This window comes from Chrysemys picta, chromosome 7 (genome assembly GCF_011386835.1).
Source record: "Chrysemys picta bellii isolate R12L10 chromosome 7, ASM1138683v2, whole genome shotgun sequence".
In the NCBI taxonomy this organism is placed as follows: domain Eukaryota; kingdom Metazoa; phylum Chordata; order Testudines; family Emydidae; genus Chrysemys; species Chrysemys picta.
In genome coordinates this window covers 30,963,215-30,977,181 of record NC_088797.1, presented here as the reverse complement: position 1 = coordinate 30,977,181, position 13,967 = coordinate 30,963,215, and the positions used below count along the sequence as shown (strand labels likewise).

The following is a 13,967-nucleotide window of genomic DNA, read 5'->3' as shown; positions in this document are numbered from 1 at the left end:
CTTGTTGATTTAGATATAAGCTTAGCCCATGCCCCATACTGTCTGTACATACAGCACCTATCACTTTGGAGTATTGATCTAGATTGGGACTGCTAGATGCTGCTTTGATACAAATATTAACTTTTCTGATTCCTTTCTTGGCTGGTATATCGAGGATTCATATTTGTGTCCTGCTGGCCAGTAGAGATTGTAAGCTGTTTGGCGCAGGAACCATCTCTCTCCTGCATTTGCACAGGGCCTAGCACAGTGGGTTCTGGTCCATAACTGGGACCTTTAGGCCCTACCACAATGCTAATCATAGATTAATGTTCACACTTGTGATAGGGAATACTTAGGCTATATCTACACTACCACGGTAAGTTGACAGACGCTATGCAACGAAGTCAATGTACCTTAGGTCGAGTTACCACGGCTGTAGTGTAGACCTGCCCTTAGGTTGTTAAACAGCAGTTTTAAAAACTGTTTCTGCTCCGCAATCCAATCCGTTCATAATAGCAGCACCTGAGTATTTCACAGCTGCTGTTCATCTGAGCTTAAATACTGTTACAGTGTGTTGCGGGGAGTCCTCTGGATTCTAAATATCTGTTGTCTTAAACAATCTACCACTGTTGCTGGGAAATGAAGGGGGAAGCATGAGACACAATCATACCAATTAATTATGTTGGATCCGTGTACAAGTGATGTTTTGTGTTCATTCTTAGTTAGCTTACAAAGTTCATTCTCGGAGCTGTGCTGTGCTGCCCTCATTGCCAGTGCACAAGCAATGAAGTAAAGAGCTGGGGAGTGGGCTGTGTGCACTTCAGGCTTGATGTTTAGACATGCAAGGTGGACATAGTCAAGCACTTTCTATCTGAGAATTGAAAAGCACTTTCCAAGCATTAACAGTCTCAGCTTTCTCACGCGTGGTAGATCAGTATTAGTCCTACTTCACAAATGGGGGCACAGAGCAAATGACTTGCACTGTAACCATGGACAAATCATTGACATAGATGGGAATAGAAACTTGCTCCTAGTCCCTTGTTTTAATCGTATGAAGAGCAAGAGGCAGAGATCCTAACTAGGGCTGAAGCTTCAGGTACTCAACTTGGAAGGCAGTGTGACCTAGTAGATCACTAGACTGGGACTCAGGAGACCTGGGTTCTGTTCCTAGCTCTGCCATTAGCCCTCTGGATGACACTGGGCAGCTCACTTCCCTGTTTTTTCATCTGTAAAGTGGGAATAGTGATACTTGCCTCCTTTATGAAGCTCATTGAGATCTGCTGATGAACAATGCTGTATAAGAACCAGATATTAATAATAATTAGTGTATAGGATACTGGACTGAGAGTCAGGAGAGCTTGGGTTCTTTACACAGCTCAGCTATTGACTTGCAGGGTGCCTCTGTTTCTCTCGTCCATTGTCTATTTGGATTGTAATCTCTTCAGGGTAGAGACTGTCTCTCTGTACATGCGGTGCCTGGCACAGTCGGGAGAGGATGCCCCTGTTATTGGTTGTGGTTTCTAGGTGCCACTAATGATGCAGAGTCCAAATGCTGCTCTGTCAGCAATATTCTGGGCTGATCCTTTTGAGTGTTTGCTGTTTTGTGGACTGTTCTTAAATTGTCTTGTTGAGTGTTTTCCCAAGGCTAGAAGAAGGGGTGGAGCCAGGACTCCTAGGTTCTATTTCCATCTTGCTGTCTGACCTTGGAAGTTGCTTCACCCCTCTCTCCATTCTCTGTCCTTAAAGTGGGACTGATCTTTGGCTTCCTCTTGATGCTGTTGAGAATTGGTTAATGTTTGTAAAGCACTTGAAATTCTCAGATAAAAGGTGCTATAGAAATGTCAAATTCTTTTAATCGGGAAGCAGTAAAGGGAATTGACACACGCACCCCTGCCCCAGTTCCTGTAAGTACACTATAAACTAGGAATCATGAAGACTTTTCCTATCACCACCTAATGCTGAAAATGTCCATGGTGCACGAAACCTCTCCCTGGCACTCTGTGTACTTGAGATAAATGGCGACTGGGGCCCAAGTTAGAAATGTCTGTTAGCCCTTTAGCTGTTTTTTCTGCATGACAAATCCAGTACCCTGACTTCTGTCTGCTCTGTGCTTGGTCGCACATGACATGGTTATCTGGATTCCAGAGGCCTCCTTTGGAAGCTGCCCATTTTTATTCCCATCTGTCTTTTGTTCTCTTTAAAAAAACAGAGTGCTTGTATTTGACTCTACTCTGAATGACAAACGCCCACCGGAATTCAGGTTCAGAGAACTTCTGGTGCTTTGGCTTGTGGCTTTTGTGAAGTGGGCTTGGAGCTATGCTTACTAAGGGCTTGTCTGTATACAAGTTGTACTATCTGGGATAGTTAAATCAATACAACAACCTCTTCCCTGCAGTATGGATGTCGTTATACCAGTACGAGACGCCTTTATATGGGTGTAGCTATTCCCATGCTGGAAGGGGAGTAAGCTGTAACTGCATCCACTCTAGGGCTTGTACTGGTCTAATTAGATTGGGATAAAATCTCACCCTAGAGGGATACAAACACTGTGTAGACAAGTAGTTCTCAAACTTTTGTACCGGTGATCCCTTTCATATAGGAAGCCTCTGAGTTTGACCCCCCCCTTATAAATTAAAAACACTTTTTAATATTTTTAACACCATTATAAATGCTGGAGACAAAGTGGGGTTTGGGGTGGAGGCCGACAGCTCGTGACCCCCCATGTAATAACCTCGTGACCTCCTGAGGGGTCCCGACCCCCAGTTTGAGAACCCCTGGTGTAGACAGTGCCTAATTAGACCAGAGAGTTTTTGGGAGTGTATCCTTTATTCACTAGCAGCTGAACATGCTCCATCTAGCTTATGTTTCTTAGGATTCTGCAGTGTTCATTAAACTCAACAGTTGACAGAGCTAGAACAAGCAGGAATTAGTGCAGACTACTACTGGAATGAAAACCAAATCAGTGGCCCCAATCCTGCAGGGGGTGCCTATGGGCCCGTGGATCTGATTGTAGGATAGGGTGACCAGACAGCAAGTGTGAAAAATTGGGACTGGGTGGGGGGGAGTAATAGGAGCCTGTATAAGAAAAATACCCCAAAATCGGGACATCTGGTCACCCTATTGTAGGATCAGAGTTCTAGTTTGTGACAGAAACGTTAGCAGTTCTGAACACACACTTTGAGTGACCTATTTTTAATCAAAATTGATGTTTACAAAATTCTTCCCTGCTCTAGATTTAAAAATATATATATATTTTACTGTTAAGCTAATTTACTTTTTTTTACCATCCTGGCTGTTTACTTTTTGCACTTAACACAGGTTGGACAATTAAAACAGATGAGTCATTTTCACTTCTTACTGCCAGTTTTCACTTTCTGGCTCTGGTACAGTATGAGGATGCTGTGATGGGGTTTGTGATGCTGGTGGGAAGGCACCTGTATTCACTTAATTGCTTTGTTAAGAGTAGAACTATTTTAAAAACTTTTTAAAAATACAAATGTAAATTCTGTCTAACCTAAGCTAAGTTCCCCTCTAGGGTACATCTTTGTTAGGCCCCTCCTCCCCCAAAGGGTTTGCCCTTCACATGGGGTAAAATTCTATTGACGTCAAGACAGTTTGTGGTTTTTAACATGAGTGAGCAGGTTGGGGTAAACCTAGGGTCCCCCATATCTTTACCCTAACCTGTAACTCGTGTTAAAACTACAAACTGTCTTGTCTTTACATGTATTTTACTTTGTATTAGCTACACGAGTTAAGGACAAACCCTTTTTACTAGTGACGACAAAACCCCAATATGGAGAAGAGACGAAGTGTGTCAGTGCGTTATCTGGCTACACGGAAAATGTAAATGTAAGAGTGTGTGACATCTTTCTTGTAATCCAATTTTATTTAGTTGAGGTGACCTTGTACAGTATAGTAGAGTCCTTATATAGTGTAATAGACTGGCGGTTCATCCACCGTGCCCAGATCAACTGTGTCCCGCTCAACGGAGCCGTCCGCCACGAGAACCAAGACAAGCGTTGCAGGAAGTGCGGCTACCCCAACGAGACCCTGCCCCACATGCTGTGCAGCTGCAAACCCCACTCCAGAGCCTGGCAGCTGCGCCACAGCGCCATCGAGAACCGCCTGGTGAAAGCCATCGCGCCACGCCTGGGGGAGATCTCCGTGAACTGCACCATCCCCGGTACCGACAGCCAGCTATGACCTATCGTGGTTGTCACCGACGAGGCCCAGAAAAAGATCATCCTCGTCGACGTCATAGTCTCCTTTGAGAACAGGACTGCGGCATTTTGCGAAGCCCGAGCTCATAAGCTGGAAAAGTACGCCCCCTGGCTGACACCCTGAGAGCGAAGGGCTATGAGGTGCAGATGGACACCCTGATTGTTGGAGCCCTGGGCGCCTGGGACCCCTGCAACGAGCGTGTGCTGCAGACCTGTGGGATCGGTTGACGCTACGCACGTCTCATGCGACGTCTCATGGTCTCAGACACCATCCGATGGTCCAGGGACATCTACATCGAGCACTTCACCAGCCACCGACAGTACTAGGAGGCGTGAGCCAGAGTGACATCGTTCTCCCACTACGAGAAAGGGACCAAGTGACCTTCTCCGTTGGATCATATGAACTGGAAACATAAACTCCCTAAACATTAAATCTCACCAAATGAGGGTCAATCCATCCTCCTCATCATATCCACTCATTATACTTCACACCCGAACACAACCACTCTATGAACTTCATACCCTCATATCTCAATGTCTGTACTTTGACCCATCAACCTTTTAACCCCAATTGGGGATATTGCAGATTATGTATTCCTTATGCCACCTGACCTTAAACCAAATTTTGCAGCCTCGATAATCTGTATGTTATTCCTGATAACCAGAAACTTCTATGCTCAAACTCTGTTCACTATTTTTTTTAACATCATCTTAATAAAATTTTTAAATCAGATCTGGGTAAAAGTCTGTAGAGGCTGCTTTCAGAAAGTTGAAGGAAAAGGCATTTAGGGTTTTAGTATAATTTCTTATGGTCTAAATACTGGATTTGTCAAGCTTCCGTGTGTGGAAGAAGAAATACGATGTTGAAAGAGGATGTTTCTTAGCTTCCGCTTCAAATTACATATTGTATTGTACATACTGCTTAAACGATAATGTCCTTGCAGTTTTAGGGCTTGTCTACAGTGAGGCCACTGCAGCACTTCAGTGAAGATGCTACCCATGCTGATGGGAGGGGTTCTCCTGTCGGTGTAGGTAATCTACCTCATCGAGAGGCGGTACCTAGGTTGACAGCAATATTCTCTTGTCCATCTAGCACTGTCTACACTGGGGGTTAGGTTGGTTTAACTGTGTCACTTAGGGGGTGTGGCTTTTTCACACCCCAGAGAGACTTAATTATACTGACCTCATTTCCTAGTGTAGACTAGGCCTTTAGCTCTGTTTTTACTGTGCCGATTTTGGGTTTCTTGCCTACCAGCACAAGTAAGCACTTGGGCTTTCTAGAATATTTTGGGGCTTATAAGTTACTTGCAGGGGCCAGTCCACACTAAAATACACTTAGAACTTGTCTACACTGCGAAGTTGTGGAAAACACTTTTGTCTTTCACGAGTATTTAAAAAAGCCCCCCTGCGAAAGATAAGTTTTGCTGACGCAAGTGACAGTGTGAACGCGGATTTGTCAGCAGGAGCGCTCTCTTGCTGACAAAGCTAATGCTGCTTGCGGGGCTGGAAGTATTTTGTTGGCAAAAGTGCTGACAAAGTACCGACAGAGCGTTTTCACACGCTAAAAGCTGCATGGTGTAGACAAGCCCTTACGCTGAAATAGTCCTTAGTTGTGTCTACATTGTCACTTTCAGCACTAAAACTTTAGTCCTTCAGGGGTGTGAAAAAACACCCCCCTGAGCGACAAAAGTTTTAGTGCTGAAAGTGACAATGTAGACAGCGCTTTATCGCCAGGAGATAGTTACCACCACTTGTTCAGGTGGGTTTTTTTTCGCTGGGAGAGCTCTCCCCAGCAATAAAGCGTGACTACACTGCCCGTGTCACAGTGCTGTTGCGGCTGCGCTACAACATGGGCAGTGTAGACGTACCCCTTGTCTTAAAGAGCTTAGCTACATGTTTGTACTGCTCCTAGCAAAATATGGTCCTGTTACATAGGTTTCTGGGCACTTCTGTAATAATAGAGTCGTGGAACTTGGTTCTGACACAGTTGAATTTCACAGTGAAACAGGGTTTCATCTCTCCCTTAGGCTTTAGTCCAGTTATAGAACATGATTAGGGGGTCAGTTGATACAGGAGCCCCTGGCTTAGTTGCTTTGTAGCACGGCTAGGCCTTTAGAAATCAGCCTCTGACAGAAGCAGGTCTCTGGCTGATTTCAGAACTTGGCAATCAGCCATTCCTTGAGAATTATTTCTTCATATGTTTTATTTTCTTCATCTTTGAAGTGGATTTTCTAATTTCTAAGATACCCCTTGAGACACCAGTGAAGGAACCAGCTGCTAAATTCAGCTGTTTCTCTAAGGCAAGGTAGTTCTTGAGAAAAACTAGCTCATTTTGCTGTATTATCTGTAGAATGCAGGTTGCTGTGCTATTCTTGCTAATGAAAACAGCATCTTTAATGGGTTGCCTTTGGTGGTTTAGCACTTCAGTACTGCATGAATTTCTTGGGAGGAAAATCTTTGCCTTAATTACTCTGATCTTCCCCTTGGAGGGGGATGGATGCTAATTGATTAGGTGACAGCCCTTTGTTTTGGTCTGACTCCGTGTTTGACAAGTAGATTGGGGTAAGACTATGTTTTGGACACATGCTTCAGTGAATTAGTGTCCCAATAATTCATATTTCATTTAATGCAGAAAGCAATTAAATTCTAAATTAAGTTCAGTCCCGTGTAGTTTAAACCATATGGTAAGCTATGCCTTTTGCCTTGTTACCACAGTAGTTTTTTGGCATAAAAGCCTCTTTTTTTTTCACCTCTTTGAATAATCCTTAAAAAATAAGAAATACTGTTAAACATGTTTTTTAAACCCACCCCTATTTGAAATGTTGAAAAAAATGCTTGTGAACTACAGCAGATAAGGCATTCTGCCAATATCCAACTGAATACAAGCTGTAAAACCAATCCCTTAATGATGAAGTGTCAAATACTAGATGTTAAAGTTTCATTAGGCATTTTTTTTTAAATAAACCATTTAGGCTCTGAATAGATTCCTCTGTTCTTGTAGATATTTAAATTATGGAATACCCCCCTTTGCTTGTAATTTTATCCAGATAATATTTATCAGCTTTCTGTGCAGTTAGCCTAGTACAAAAACAGTGCTTGTATAGTTTCAACTCTGCATGGCTCATATTTAAAAAAACAAATCCCAATCTGTATGTTAGTTGCTTAGGTCTCCATGTTGTGGTAACTTATTGATGTTCTTCATGTGACATTTGAAAAATGTGAGGTCTGGAGCACTTGTGCCCTCAAATTTTTGATTTTTGTTTTTTGCTGACCCAATGTCAACTTGATTTTAATTCAAGATGTTTCTATGAATGTGTTCCATGTGGCTAGCATTCGAATAGGCACACTGTATGACTCTTGGAATCTCATGGCTTTCTCCCAAAGGAGGAGCACATAGTCCCAGTGACCTGGCAAATGTTTTGTTTGGATAATGATAATTTATCACCTTCAATTCATGGAAGGTGCTCTGATACTATGGTAATTGGCAGCAGTATAAAAACCCATGGATAGATTCCCCTTGCAATGGTGTGGTTATCCTCCTTTCCAGTCCTAAATGGTTGGTAGCATTGCTGTAAACAGCTGCAGCACCAGAGGTGGCTGCATTTAATTGACAGCTTTATTATTAATTTATATGACAGTAGCAGTTGGGTGCCCCAAGAAAGATACAGGCCCAGTGCTAGCCTCTGTACAGACACACAGTGAGTGACAATCTTTGCTCTTTGAACAACACCTTTCATGCACCTTGGTGAAGTGCCTCCTGTGTATGTACCTTGTCATCCATTTCTTAAAAAAGTTGTTGAGTGCTCTGGGGAGAAAAGGCGGAATATAAAAATCAGTCCTCACTGTCTCTTGTCTCATGGAAAATGAGCTGCTGAAAACCTCCATCGGTTGGAGCTATGTTCTCAAAATCCAAAAAGCCTTGTAAAGAAACTAGTTTCATTCCCAGAATTGTCTGTTTTGAGAATTACAGTTGCAAGATTAGAACAAATCATTTGCTCTCAAAGCACCTGGGGACAGGATCTGCTGAAGAGAATGACGATTTATTACTGCTTAGCGCAGATGGAAGGATACCTGATTTTTGTGTCTGATGTAATTGGAGCGAACATATGGTGCTTGCAGCAAAATCATGGAGGCTGAAACAAATCCAGGGCATAATACTCCATATCAGGGCTGGTTAGAAAATTTTGTTCTCACGAAAATTTTGGCAAGAAATAAAAACCATTTTTTGATTCTGTAATGCCATCTTGTTGCTTTTGTAGAAGTTATAGTTTGGATTCCTCATGCTCCTATATAGATCAGAGATCTGGTTGGACTAGATCTCTCATGTTGCATTACTTTCCCTTTTTGGTGAGAGGAGGTGGTGCATCATGGCAGTCATGTGGCTGTGGGGCAACATGGAGATGTAGCCCAGCTAGGGAGCCTGGCCCGTAGAGGAGAATGGGGACACGAGGCACCTGAACTATAACTCCCAGGAGGCATCACGGTAGCATTTCAAAAAATCTAAATTTTCCATCAAAAGTGCACACATTTTGCAGAAAACTTTTTTTGTTAAAATATCTTAGAATATTTCCAATGGGTCAGCCCTGCGCCATGCACTTAGCTTTTCAAATGTCCTCCTACTTTTTGTAATGTGGTAGGTAGACACCCTGTTTTACAGCTGGGGAAACTGAGGTTTAGAGGTGGCATGATTTTCCTATTCCACTGATGGAGTCTGTGTCGCAGTTGGGATTAAAACACAGGTATTTTGGGCCTCTGGTCCAGTCTTCATCCCGTGCTGGTGATACTACTTGAGATGCTCGGATTAAAAGGGATCTTGCTAATATTGACTAAACGTCACCACAACCAGGTGAAATAAAGGGTGTGTGTGTATATTTATCTGTGTAATATGTCACTTCACAATTCCTCCCCATTAACCCCATACAATGCAGCCACTTCTAGAGTGAGTGATGGTGGAACAGCATGCAGCGACAATGTATGATGTTCAGAGGAGGCAGCAAACACTAGCAAATTGACATTGCAGTGGAATGTATGTCCAGCATTTAAGCAATTAATATTTTGGGTCCCCCAGTCCAGATTTCCCAATGGGGATATCCTGGGTTGGAAACAACCAGCCCAGCGCTCATCTAAATGGATAGCAAACTGCTTTTAGCTGCTGTACTGGATGGAATCAATTGTTTGTTAGGACAGTGGAACATTGTGATGGAATTGATTGACCAACAACAACAAAAAGGCAGATGCCTGAAAGAATTGTAGGGTAGAAAGCAAATTGAAAGAGTATTTACAAAAAGATTATGCAGCTTGCCCAGACGGGAAGGGGTGGAGGGAGGCCCAGGGCACTACAGTCAAAAGGCTCTTAATTTACATACAAGTGTGTTTAAAAGGGTTTGCACTCTGTCCTCTTGGGAGAGGCAGGAATCTGTCCTCCTCTCCCCAACTCCCTGTAATACTGCTTGGTTGGCCAGGTGCCTTATGGAAATGTGGAGGGGGGAGGGGAAAGAAGGGCTTCCAGTCTTCCACTGAGGCAGCTGCTGAATGTGAGATTTGATAAGCTACTTGGCCTACACTGGAATGATCATGTGGAAACCTCACTTTGCTCCTCAGGCTTTCCTGTGAGTATTGTGGGTTTTTTTTTTTTTTTTTTTTTTTAAGGGGAGGAAGGCATGGGGCCCATCATTTAGACTGGAGGTGAGTGAGTGTAGGGGCCACCATGGGCACAGTTACAAACACTCTGAGGATAAATCTTTTGAAAGGAATGCATCCTGAAGCCAGCATCCAATAGGGAATTCTGGATAACTCTGGAGGAGTAACTTTAAAAATCCTTAAATAAGCACTAGACTATAGAGACTAGGGAAGAGAGTTCCTAGTATAAAGCCCCCCCCCCCCCCCCCCCCAAAAAAAAAAAAAAAAAAAAGATGGTGAAGGAAATGGCAAAGCTGGGGTTACGGAGTTACTGCATTTAGCCCTTGTCTCAAACACAAGTTGCATCGCTTAACTGTACTGGTATAGTTATACTGATACAACTCCCCTACTGTGAGTGCAGATATTCCAGTGTAAAGGTGGTTATGCTGCTATAGATATTCCCATCAGGGAACGGGAATAAGCTATACTGATAGATCTGCATCTCTACTAGGGCTTGTACTGGTGTAATTTAATTTTTTTTTTTTTTACCAATATAGTTACATCTGTAACCAACAGTTGTCCTAGTAAAATCTGTGTGTAGACCTTAGAGAGAGCTCCTTCATAGTAGGGGCAATGTGGTCTAGTGGATAGAGCACTAGACTGGGGCTCAGAAGACCAGGTTCAACTCCTGGCTCTGCCACTGGCCTGCTGGGTGACTTTGGGCAAGTCACACCCCCTTCTCTGTGCCTCAGTTTTCCCCTCTGTACAATGGGGTTGATACTGACCTTTTGAAAAGTGCTTTGCACTTTATGGATGAAAAGTGCTATAGAAGAGCCAGTGGTGTAAGAACAATAACAGCATCCTATATAGAAGGTTAGTGATGGAAGTGACTTGTGTGACATAACACAAGCAGGTCAGTGGCTGAGCTGGAAATAGAATCCTGATTCCCAAGCCAGCGTCCTATACACCGGACCACAGACGTTTTCCCAGTGACGGTCGTTATTGATACTACTATTGCTTGTAGTCCCTTTCCTGTCACTTAGACTTCATTTAAGAATATTAGCTTGTGGGGTGTTAAGGGGGAAGGGATGTAAACTGAAGCACAAAGTCGACCTGTCCCCTCTGATCTAGTCACTAGAAGTGCTGCCCAAAATCATTTTGAGTTGAGTCTCCCTCCTTCCATGTCTTGGAGAGAGGCTGTATTGCAGCAGACCGTTGCACCAAGGGAAAATGAGAGGTAGAGTACTCCCAGCCCAGACTTCCTGTGTGACCTTGGGCAACACTGCATAGTCTCTCTGTGCCTTAGTTTCCCATCTGTAAAATGGGGATTATAGCACTGCCTTGTCTCACGGGGGGTTTAAGGATGATAAATGCATTAAAGATTTTGAGGCTCTCAGCTACTATTGTGATGGGTGCCAGATAAGTATCTATGGGCATGTCTGCACTACAGCCCTAAGTCGACCTATATTAGGTTGAGTTACAGTCACCGCAGTGGCTGATGTCCACACTACTCTCCTTCTGTCAGTGGTGTGCGTCCTCACCAGGAGCACTCCCACTGACTGGAGAGGGGCGCTGAGAGCCAAGGCGCTCAGCTGCCCCCCTGGGCTCTTGACTCCCCACTCCCAGCCTGAAGTAGGGGGCGAAGCAGCTGCCCAGGCTTCTTGCCTCCCTGAGCGGGGAGTCTCTGGGCAGCAACCTGGCTGGGAGTGGGGACAAGACAGCCAAAAACTGATTCTACATAGACATTGTGTCACCCTAACTACACCAACATAAATGCTACACCTCTCATGGAGGTGGCGTTATGGCGGTGTAGTAGGGCAATGACATTGGCAGGACAAGGCTGTAGTGTTTACACTGACATAATTAGGTTGACGTAAGCTGTCTTATGTTGACTTAACTGTGTAGTGTAGACTAGGCCTAAGGTAAAATGACTGAACCATTCCCTTGTATAATTCAATGAGACCCTCAAACAGATGCACTGGTATGCTGGGATTTTATAAAACTCTTGTTTTGAACATGTTGACAGTTTGGTTACCCAATCACAAGTTATGAAACCAAAACGATCTTTGAGTTTCCGGAAACCACCTCCATAGCGTGTCTGCTGAGGGGAGGAAGAGTTGTTCAGAAATCCAAATGCCTTCTCAGTTGATTCTCCCAAGGAACTGAATGTAATGTTGCCAGGTTCCATCTGTTTCCAGAAAGGTTTTTGTTTCCCCAGTCAGCTGAGATTTGTTCTTACTGCCTGTGTTTTGAAAGTACCTGTTTGGCTGGTCTGCTCACGTTTTATGCCTGATCTCATTTACCACCTTGGGCAAGTAGGTTGAAACTTCCCACATTATCGAGTGCTTAGTCAGTTCCTTCCTTTCTTCACCATCTTCATCTGCAGCTGTACAGAGTTAAACTTTTGCTGTATGACTTTTGGAGGAGGGGCATCCGGGTTAGTAATCTTGTAGCTACTTGAGCTGGGCTAAATTGCTGTGTGGATGGGAATGTGAACAAGTGGTTACTCACCAAACCTCCCAGTGCTGCTTGTTTACTTGTTTTAAATATGCTTATCCTATTTAGCCACTTCCCAGGATGTTGAGATTTAATTAACCAACATTTGTAAAGTGCTTTGGGATCCTCTCCTTGGGTTTATCTTTGCTGCAATTCCCGGGCTCTTTTCCAGGAGTTGCCCCAAGCCCCCTGCCATCCACAGTCATTCCTCTTGCTTCAGTTTAGACAAGCACCCCAGTGGAGCTTTCAGCCTGGGCTACTCCTGGCTGTGATTATGGGCTACAGCCCAGGTTCTGTTTTCACTTGGGCTGGTAACCTGCACATTCACGTAGTCCTCCCATGCCTTCCCACAGTTCCCCATGCCTGCCCAGGACAGACAGAGTCTCTGTTAATTCACTGGGAAAGAATCGGAGCAGCTCAGCTTACTGCAGCATAGAGAGCCATGGGATATGCCCCCAGAAGCCCTGGCAACACAGGGAAATGAAGCACCAGTAGCACAGAGTAGCTCAGGTATGGTGCTGCAGCGTGACTGCTTGCACCCATGCTAGGCAGTGACCTAGGGTCTCTCACCTGGACTAAGTGCAGTGAAGACAGACCCCCCTAAAGAGGGCAGGCATAAGAGTTGACACAGAAATCAGTTTGAAAGGTAACCTAGAAGGAGGGCTGGGTGAAGGAATTGGATTTGTGTCCTTTATTTGTTGTTTCATGACCTACAAAAATACCCTGAAAGGTCTAATTTCCATTTGCTTTTGATATCGAAATCTCTGGCCTAAAAGACTCCGTGGCTGACTAGAGAACTCATTATATTATGAGGCTATAATCCTGGGGAAGCCTCAACCCTACTACCGTTGAGAAGGAAATGATTTTTCTTTCATTTTTAGAACTCGTGTTTGTGTTGGGGTTTTTTTTTGTGAGTGATTAATTAAAACACTTGGTAGAAAAGATACATCTTGCTTCGAGTGTAAACTGTAGCAGCCGAGCATGTCACCATCTTTACTGTATTTATCCTCATAGCCACCCCAGTAAGGTAGAGCAGTGCACTGTTATCCCCGTTACATAGAAATAGACTAGGAAGGCACACAGACTATCCATCCATCCATCCTAACGTGCGGACGGTCACACATGGAGTCTGTGACAGACCAGGGACTTCAACCCCAGACTTCCCAAGTGCTAGGCTAGTGCCCTAACCACAGGACCATCCTTCTACTCTTTACCCCTTAAAGGGCTAGGAGAGCTCCCCAAATGCGTGAGACAGCCCCTTCCGTCCACTGAGTCTTTAAATGAAAACATCAGCCTTGATACTTCCAGAAGGATGGCCTGTGCAGGGCCTAGCCCAATGGAGTCCTGGTCCATGACTGGGGCTTCTAGGCGCTACTGCCATACAGATATTAATAATTAATTGCACTTGAGATCTGGGTTTAATTCCTTGCTCTGCCACAGACTCCTGGTGTCATCTTGAGCAAGTCGCATCACTCTGCACCTCAGTTTTCCCATCTGTCAAATGGGGAAAAATAATCCTTCCTTTGTTTAGATGGTAAGCTCTTGGGGGCAGGATCTGTCTCTTGCTATATGTCTGGGCAGTGCCCAGCATGACGATGGGGGCATTCTCATTTGGGGGTCTGTGCAGTGCCTGGCATGATGTGGAGGACCCCC

At 44.2% G+C, this 13,967-nt stretch overlaps 1 protein-coding gene across 9 annotated transcripts in view; it reads left to right on the top strand.

Annotated features, from left to right (window-relative positions):
- Positions 1–13,967, top strand: part of MARK2 (microtubule affinity regulating kinase 2) — a 105,706-nt gene that overhangs the window by 14,242 nt on the left and 77,497 nt on the right. The window lies entirely within an intron of this gene.